Source organism: Porites lutea, chromosome 3 (assembly GCF_958299795.1).
Source record: "Porites lutea chromosome 3, jaPorLute2.1, whole genome shotgun sequence".
NCBI classification, from domain to species: Eukaryota; Metazoa; Cnidaria; class Anthozoa; order Scleractinia; family Poritidae; genus Porites; species Porites lutea.
The window spans coordinates 48,533,866-48,543,255 of record NC_133203.1 but is presented as its reverse complement, the minus strand read 5'-3'; the positions used below and the strand labels follow the sequence as shown (position 1 = coordinate 48,543,255).

General features: G+C 39.9%; 1 pseudogene; it reads left to right on the top strand.

Moving 5' to 3' along the window:
- The first annotated feature begins 480 nt into the window (after window positions 1–480).
- The window catches only part of LOC140932422 (helicase POLQ-like), a 30,667-nt pseudogene continuing 21,757 nt past the window's right edge, over window positions 481–9,390 (top strand).

The following is a 9,390-nucleotide window of genomic DNA, read 5'->3' as shown; positions in this document are numbered from 1 at the left end:
CGCGCTTAAAGGCAGCGAACTTTTGATCAAATTTGACGTCCAAAAGCTGGGAAAATAACTGCAAAGTTTCAGCGTTTGATAAGGACGTATCCGAGGAAAGAGCACTCGGTTGAGCAGAGTCTCCGGTGTTGTTAGTTTCCAAAGACGCTTGAGGAACGCTCGCTGTTTCAGAACCCGGCATGGCATAAAAAACTAGGGTTGAAAAGATGCCTCGAATGGCTCTTGCATAACTTAACAAATCTTAAATAGTGTACTAGCCCCTTGAGACTCCTTACAAACACGCCTTAAATACTTCAGCAGTATTATGCAACCTAATATACATACTCTTGTGAAACTAACAAAACGTTACAAAATATATTTGTTTCTTTTTTGTCAATTTGGAAAATTTGACTTTGGCCACTCATATCTAGGAGTGAATAAGAAAAGGTTAACATTTGGAGCACCACGGGGTTAACACAAAAGCTGCATCGCTTACCCAGTATGCAGTTGCTTGTCTTTCAACTTGCTGTTATCGTGACCCACAGTGAATGTAAGCTGAGCTTGACCAGCATTTCCGCCACATGTGACATTACAATCAGAGTATTAAACAGGGGCACCCAACGAGGATATAGTTCAAAACCACTTAACATAGCATTGTTGAACGTATTTTAGTATTTAAACGGTAGATATAGGCACATTTTTATCCCCTAAAAACTTTTCATCTGTTCGGATTTCCTAGCTGAAAGTCTAGTGATCCGAAAATTATAGGGATCAAAACTTACCTTTTCGAAAATTTCAGCCAGGAAAAGGCTCCCGAAAATTCTAGGTAGCCTTTTTTAGGGTAAATATCCGTTTAAAATGGGTAATTATACCATTTTGTAGATGTTCGAAAATCCTAGGAGAGGCAGGCAAGCAAGAAATTTTACAACAAATGTTCCGAAAATTCTAGTTCTCAAATCGTCTTCCGAACAGATATTTTCCCGAAAATTGCCGTTGGGTGCCCCTGATTAAACACAGGTCACCAAACATTAGATTTAGGTGGCTGAAAATTACGAATGCAGTCGTAATGAAACAAAATTTAGGAACGCCATTGGACGCTTATCCGCCGTGTTTACATGATAACATTACACGCTATAAGGTGCATGCAATGAAACTTTGAGGCTTTTTTAGCGGGATAGTGTACTCTTTTTCAGGTCAAGATTAAGGAAGTTCTAAAGTGACATGAGATAAGCTTATCTAACGGGGTATGACAAATGTATAGAAAAGCGCTCATTATGTTTCAGTCATCACAACACAGGGGCACCCAACGACAATTTTCTGAAAATTATCTGTTCGGAAGACGATTTGTGGTCTAGAATTTTCGGATCTTTTTCTGACAAATTTCTTGCTTGCCTTCCTCTCCTAGGATTTTCGAACTTCAAAAAAATCGTATAATTGCCCATTTTTAACGGATTTTTACCCTAAAAAGGTCACCTAGAATTTTCGGGAGCCTTTTTTTCTGGCTGAAATTTTCGAAAAGGTAAATTTTGATCCCTATAATTTTCGGATCACTATACTTTCAGCTAGGAAATCCGAATAAATGAAAAATTTTTAGGGGATAAAAATAAGCCTTTATCTACTGTTTAAATACTAAAGTACGTTCAACAATGCTATGTTTATGTGGTTTTGAACTATACTCTCGTTGGGTGCCCCAGACAACAAGAAATTAAAAACTGAGTATAGACTTGCTGACAAGTCGCGAAAACGGCCGATGACCCTACCAAAACGAAGTTTTTGAAAGTCCGGATTTTTTTGGATGCCTCAGTTGTTACTGTGCAGCCGCTCTTGTTTGAGCTACCATTTTTTTGCTTTTTCACAGAAGGCTCGCATACGACAGAGTAAAGAAAAAATGCAAAGAAATTGGTTTGGAGAAGCCAAGGGAATTTTTACAAGATTCATCAACACCGTTACTCTGTATTTGTTTCACTTTTTTCCTTTAATGTAGTCGCGATTTCTGGTTTTCCCGTGACTGGTAATCGAGCCTACTGTTAGTGGTACGCTATAACGAGAACGTACTGTATATAAACCCAGCTATTTTCAACGGTTGGCTTATTCTTATTAGGTCATGATCAATGCAAGGGGTTGCACATATCCCAGGCCTCGTAGAGGAGGTCTTATTTATAAAAAGAAGAAGTAATAATCCCCACACGATGATTAATTGTCATTTACTTGATGACTATAACTGCCGATACTGATTAGGTTCCAACCAAGTTTTCACATTCTTATATTTGTTACAGATTACTCACTTGTTCTCAGGTCCTTTGGAGGGCTGCCGCAGCAACTTGCTACATGAAAATGGCAAAGGATTACGAGTGATGCTTTTTACTCTTGTTGGATTGAAGGTAGGCCTAATGCTCGTCATCAGTCCAGGAGTTGAAATGTTCGTGAATATGGCTGGCTGCCCATTCTTCAGGTGTGGGGAAAATATGAAGGCCGGAAAAATGCGCGAAAAAACGCCTGCAAGGAAAGTCAGTGTGCCGTGTGCTTCATAACTCCACGTACACACTCTAAAACAAGGCGAGTATCCCAGGCCTAGTAACATTGATCGCCCATTACGAGAATAAACCACAAACACTGCATGGTAGTTCAGTAAACTTATTAAATAATGGCTTCGTCTTGCAAACTGTGAAAAAAGAAATACTAATAAATCAAATCCAGGCTAATAAATTCGCTGTCTTGAATCTCGATAGTTTGAGAATTAACTCGTGGTGACTGGCGTTAAGATTCAAAATGAAAAACATCAGTTAACTGCTTCTCTGAATGAGGAGAAAGTTTTATTGAAGAGTACATATCGAGACCAACAAAACCTAAGCTCAACTTGTGTTAACTGCGTAAAACAATATTTACGAACCAGATTTTGAAAAAAACAATATCACATTGATAATGAGAAAATTAACAATCCATAAAGAATTATTTAAAACAGGCCAAACAGGGTTTGTCAAAAGTTGTACAGTTGTAAATACCATACTGCAGTTCCAGAACTTGGACTGGGATTTAGAGTCAAGGCGAGAGGTGATAATTATGTTACCTTTGCAAAACATTTATTTAATCTCTCGCCCCATGTCAGGAAATCGCTGAGACAGTCCTGGATTCTGGATTCTGGATTTTGGATCCCACGCCGTGGATTCTAGTCCAGGTATTGGATTCTGGATGTTTTGTCAGTGGAACTGGGATTCCGAATTCCAAACGTTAGTTGGACTCCTGGATTTCTTGAGCCGTATTCCAAATTCCAAAGCCAAGGATTCCAAATTTCACAGCAAAAATTTGCAAGATTCAGGATTCCAAAAGGAAAAATTTCGCGGGTTCCGAAATCCGCATTCCCCTAGATGTGGCGAAACCTCCATTCCCCCGCTCCCCCGCCCACCAAGTAAAAACAGATCATTATCCGTTTCTAGGGAACTGCCCACCTACCCCTTTGCCGTAAGTGAGAAGTAAGTGCTAATGTTGGCTTAGGGGAGGGGTAGGTGGGCAGTTTCCCAGGAACGTATAATGATCTGGGGTCTTCTGAGAGAAATTATTTTGGTTTTCGTTCACACTTCGTATAATTTATTTGATTTGCCTCTTATAATCATATTTCCCTAACTACAAAGTGCTTCTTTTGTTTGAATGAAGTTAATGAATTTATGCTATATGTAAACACAGATGAAAGATTTGTCGTTGTTAAGTAAACGAACAAGCTAGCAAGCTTCTTTTTGTTTTTCCGAATTGACATGTTTGGACCAGAAATTTTGTAAGTAATCTCTATCTGAGATTCAGAAACCTGTAGAAGAGATATGATTAAATAACTAACTGAGCAAGAATTTAATTACTAGATGAGCCTAAACTGTGTCTAGTATTGCAGAAATAAAGACTAAATTCCCATCAGAATTGTAAAGTATGCTTTATGTGTATAATAAGCTTTAGCAACTAATTACTTTAATTAATTAAAACCGGGCACCTGTTTATATCTGAGCGCAATGAAGACAATAGTCGTAGAGTGCACTTCTATAATTTGTGTGATAAGCTTATGCCTACAAATTAGTCTAATCGTCCGAAATCTTGAGCTTGGCGCAGGATTTCTCAGTTGGACGAGCAATAATAACAGCACCGTTCTAAAAGGAAAAAATGTCGAGATATCCGCATCGGATTTTAGCGGAAAAACATAAGAGGGTACAAACGCAAAACAGCATAGAGGATAAATTTCTGAAACAGAAATTGGAGTCTTTCTCGGGAGAAAAGCTCTATATTGACAGAGAACTACGACGGATTTCCTTGGCTAGAACAAGTTTGTTGGAGAGCCTTGATAGGTTTAATACAATTCCTAAATCAACACACAAGCGCTTGAGTCTACCTTGCTTAATTGACGGACAGGGAAAAGAAGCTAATCCAAGACCGATAAGCTCATTAAGGAGACATACTATTCCTTCATTCCTGGAAGGCGTGCGCGCTGTAGCAGAGTGTAAGCAATCTCTAAAGCCACGGGGAAGAGAAGCCTACATTGAGCGCAAACGGTCAAAAAGCAAATTTCGTGCAAGGACTTACTCTTAAAAGTCAACATAAAGATCATGATACTCGTGGCGCAAGTCCAAACAAAATCTCCTTTACAGGACAACCGTATGAAAACAAGTTAAATCAAGAAAAAAAGCGAATTTCACGACAGGCCAGTGAGGAAGAGGAAAAGACGAGGGACCGGCTACAACTTCCTGTATTAGCTGACAGTCCCGCTAAACTCCAGCTAATTATCCCAAAGATAGGTTCAGTAAGAAAGCAACACCCGCGGGACGGGATGCTTGCTACAAATCTGAAAAGCAAGTTCCGTCAGATAGGATCCGTTGTTATGGCCACCGCTATTTTACGGGTTGCAAATGAAAAGAAAGCAAAAAAAACAAATTGAGAGAGAACAAAAACTCGTACGGGGTTTCTGTTGAAAAAAGAAAGTGGAAATTGAGACTGGATAATTGTAGGGTTTTTTAGGAATAATACGAAAGAAAAGTAAGAAGGAAAAAATCGATTTTTTACTTAGCTTTGCACCCAGTTTTTGACAAAATCAACTTCATCATATCAAGGAGATTGGTGCAGGAACGTGTCCTGTTTAATATTCATTTACAAAAGAGAATCAAAGCAAAATATAGGGTGTCAATATTTGCGATTCGGCTCACATCTTTCGGAGCTCGGCTCTGACAGATCGACATGTGTACGCACAAAGCTAACAGTACTTCAAGCTACTTCAAAAAGATATTACCAGTAGGCCGTTCCCGCAATCCTGTGAACAAAAGAGAGTTTAAGCTTCACGTATACGGCAAACGGTAAACGTCAGATTCAAGTTGAGAATCTCAAAATGACCAGTAAAAACTGTTCAAAACAATTTTTACGGATAAAAAATTGCGTGAAACTACTGACTTTTGTGTAGAAATAATGAACAGTAAACGACAAGTAAATGAGAAACTTGATCACGTGGTACAAATTCGCGTTTGCCGCTTGACGTAACGTGAAGCTTAACCTCTCTATCTTGTAACTGTGTTTGCTCACTGGAGTGGACTGCAGAAGTTTTCTGAAAATAAAGGTGGATAGCGCTATCTGACTGCAGGATAAATTAGGGTTTTCGTAATACAGCTGAACCTCTCTACAACAGTCAACTTGGCCATTGTGAGAGGTGGGCGTTGTAGAGAGGTTTAAGCAAGAGTCAATGTAGGGACTGTCCGCCAAAAAAGTGGCCGTTAGTGGAGCTAAGCTCGACTTCACTTTTCCATTGGATAGTGGTGGGTAGCGCCATCCGAACCGTTGAACAACCGAGGTCTCGCGTGTTAATTGAAAAGTTTCCTCTTCTATTAAGGTTCAAGCTCCGAACTATGGAACAAGGTTCTCAATTTGGAGCTGAAATTTCGTAGAGTGCACTCCGCTAGGAACACCTGAAGGAATACAGGCCACAAGAATAGGTGTCTTTCTAAAAGAGGGTCAAAGAAAATGGCTGTGAAAAACAACAGCGACTAACTCTTGAGTGTCCGCTTTAGGGAGGTCTCCTTTGAAAAAGACAGAGAACTAAGATTGATAGATTATGCTTTGTGAATTTACAAGTTATGTTAATTAAAAGACCGCGTGAGGCCATGTACTTATGCTTCAAAGAAAAAACAAATGAACAATTCAAACAATACGTAGTTTACTGTTTGGTTTTAATTTGTACAATATACACAACAATACAAAACTTGTTTATGTGAGGCTTACACCAAAATTTCCCGTGCAGATTAGCTAATGGAGAATGTGGTAAAATGGATCGATACGTACACACGGCTTGCAAACAGATCACTAAAATCTCGGCATTCCACAATCAACGACTCTGAAAACTACTATCTACAATATACATTTGTCGTATGAATATGTACAAGTATGGAATACATGCTTGCCTCGCAATTTCCTTTACATGCAAGTAATCTCTATCGGTGAAATGACTCAGCTTTCAATTACTGCAACAGAGAAAAAAAAAAGCCACTGCCTTAAAACCTCCAACTTCAAAATATTCTAAGGGGCTGTAAGGAGGGAGGAAGATCCTAGAGGGCGGATCATCCTAGCGCCATATGTTTTCTGTATTCAGTTTACATGCAAAAAGGTTTTACTTGCCCCTAACGCTAGGATCTTCCTAGCTGAGAGGTTGGAAGATCCTAGTACCATGTAAACTGCTTTCACTAGGAAGATCCTAGTATTAGGGACAAACCGCACAAAGATGGCGGCGGCTCGTTCGGTGGTTCAGTGGGTAATCTTCACTCGCTTGGTACGGAACGAAATTTCTGCATGTAAACCCAACGAAAAGTTGTTCCTCGTTCTAGGATCTATATACCGCCCTTCATGTAAACAGCTCCCAACACAAAGAAAAGCCGGGGCATTTGTTTTATTTACGCGATGCGCATTCACCAAACCACAGCATTCACTCGTGTGAGTCTTACTTCACTTTACGCCCAGTGCTCGCGCGCGGGAACACCAATTTCACTTTATGATGAGAGATCGAAGACCAAACCTTCAATACTGAGGTACCTACCGTTACAACAAGCGCCTTTTTATCCTCGTCGCTTACTGTCATGTTCATGAATGCTCTGGTTATTTCAAGTGGCGTGCTTTCGATCTCTACGCGTCTACTACAGAAGGTCTAAACACAAGCATACAAATTATATTTTTTAGGAGTTGCTTTGCTTTATGACTTGATACCCGCTACTGGGCCCTTATCGTTACAATTCGTTTTTGTGCTACCAACCTCTGAGTTTGGGGAGGTATCTTTTCGTTATGCTGTAGAGTCTTTTAAGTCTGCGAAGGAACCCTCACGGGTGACCATTCAAAGGAAAACTATTGAACACTAGTTTTCTGGGTTCTGGGGTGCTGTTTATTATGCTGTTCAACGAGGTTCTAACTTTTGAGTCTGTGAATGAAATCCTGAAGTGTACCTGTTTAAATGAAACTGAGCTGCTTTGCTGTATGTTAAAGCAGTGGGCTTTTCCGCTGTTCAAGGCAGTAGTTTAGCTATGTAGTATGTACACAAACTGATACCGAACAGAGTTTTACAATACTTTGGCATCACAGAAAAATACGGACGCTGCTGAGTGGGTAGCTGTTATACGAATTGAGCTGAAAAAAGAGAATTTTTAACGGAGAGCTGAGATTTGAGAGACAGAGTAGCAAGAACTTAACGCTCGATAAAAAGATGGTCAACTATTGAACTTTTTCCAGTAATGTTTTTCCCTTGCGATTACTTACAGTCGTGTTGAGGTCTTCTTGTAATGTGTCATGTGTGATTTCTCTGAAATCAAAGAAAACGAAAAATCATTACACATGCCAAAGAGGCAAGTTTATTTAAGCCGTCGACTCTCCTGTGAATCTTTACCAAACAGCTGAAATAGTTTTTTTCAGGGAGAGAAATTTCGACGCAGAAATTTTAAGTGTTCAAGACAAAATATACTCCCAAAAATTACGCGATGCGCGTAATTTCATTTACAGGCAGAGTAGGACTCTGGACCTTCTCTTTGCCGCTTCGCCTCCAGACACTCTCTTTTTTCCTTGGACCTGCCTCTCTCCCAGGCCCCACTCCTTGCTTTTACCTGTCGTGCATGGTATCATGGGTATCATTGCATGCATTGTTTTTCATCTTCCCATGACACCCTACTTTCTTTGTCTACTGCAGGAGAGTGGAGCCTGGGGACGACACAGTTATTTCCGTCACTTCTCGGCAGGATTAGCTCAGTCGGTAGAGCGCTTGACAGCAGAGCGGGAAGTCACGGGTTCGATTCCCGGGGCAGGACCAATACCCAGGGCCTTAAAATAACTGAGTACAGTGATGCAGCTGTTTAAGGGTTCATGTTTTAGTTTGGGTGCTGCTGCAAGACATTTCTGACCTTATTTGGCTATCGTGAATGGTACAACACACTTATTTCAAAATTCATGAGTTCTGTTTCACCTGCTTCAAGTTAGAGTATATTTCAAAGTTCTTCAAATAAAAAGATAATTATTGATATTTAGATATGAACTTAAATTCAGAAGTATACGGCCTATAAATTGTGGTTTTAGAAGTTTGAAAGGCATTTTAGTATGTTTTGAAAGCTTTACCTAGTATATAAAGTAAGTCCTGTGGATAGGTCTGAATTTTTTGGGTTAGTATCTTAAGAACAGTAGTTCAGGTCTCAGGTTCATTTGTCCATGGGAATTTTGCGGAAAAATGCGTTTTGAAGCTAGTCAAGCCGTTTTCTAGTCATTGCCTAGCTATAAAGAGCCAAAACTTACCACAAAGCTATTGGCAGGTCATACATTTCACGGCTTTCTGATCCACATTCTAAATATCAGCTTGCGAAGTTCGGACATGTGCAGAAATCAAAATTTCGAGTTTTTGGGTTTAAAAGTGAGACAGCAGTCTTGACTTTTTCTTTTTGCTTTCTTTCCTCCCCTTTTCTTTCGCTTTCATTGCCTCCTTTTTTTTTCTTTTGCTGGGCATTTAGTAGGCTTCATTTTGGTTGGGAGAAGTTTTTGGGAGAGCTTTATGATCTTAGGATTAGATGAAAGGAAAGTAAGTGGGTAGTGTAACAAGATTTTCTTGGAAAATTTTTAGGTCAATGTGACATGTCTCTTTTTTTCCTTTTTCTCCGGTCTCCTTGACTGTCTCATGCTCATTCTAGTATGGTTTGAAAGATCTCTTCACCCTACCCAAGGCAGCGGGTAAAGTTGTCCTTGGCATTTAAAACTGATGACGTCACAAGCGGTAGAAGGGAGCTGGATCTGCAAGGGCAGTTACGGGCAGTTGAGGGGCAAATGGGTTTTAATAAAAGACAGTCCAAATCCAAGCCCTAAGAAGTACCTCTCTAAGGGGCTTTCTTACAGCATGTTCATCAAAGTCTGTGGTTGCCATCAGCCCATTAAAAA